Source organism: Seriola lalandi, unplaced genomic scaffold (assembly GCF_002814215.2).
Source record: "Seriola lalandi dorsalis isolate HSWRI2012SDOR001 ecotype SW California unplaced genomic scaffold, Sedor1 jcf7180002054885, whole genome shotgun sequence".
NCBI lineage: Eukaryota > Metazoa > Chordata > Actinopteri > Carangiformes > Carangidae > Seriola > Seriola lalandi.
This window is the reverse complement of record NW_019525437.1, coordinates 495,222-495,666: the sequence shown is the minus strand read 5'-3', so window position 1 is coordinate 495,666 and position 445 is coordinate 495,222.

Below are 445 nucleotides of genomic sequence, written 5' to 3'. Positions count from 1 at the left end.
TACCTGATGCATTCACATGAAAGGAAATGCCTGTAATTGCTGATAATATTCCAAGAAAGGAGGATCTTGCTAGATGGCCATACCTGCAAAAGGTTGATATTCCAGAGATAGACAGCAGCATTGATCTGCTAATAGGAACTAATGCTCCCAAAGTCATAGAACCCTGGGAACTTATAAACAGTCAGGGAGAGGGACAAAGTAGACAAGATGCTGAAATCAGAACTGCAGCTTCCCTTAGAGAATTCCCTATTCTGGACTGACAGTCAAGCAGTACTGAAATACATTGCCAATGAAAGTACAAGATTCCACACATTTGTTGCCAATAGAATCTCTGTCATAAGAGAGAACACTAGCGTCCAACAGTGGAGATAAATTGACAGTTAGCCCAACCCAGCAGACGCCTCCTCCAGAGGGCTAAGTGTGCCAACATTCCTTGAGAATAGGC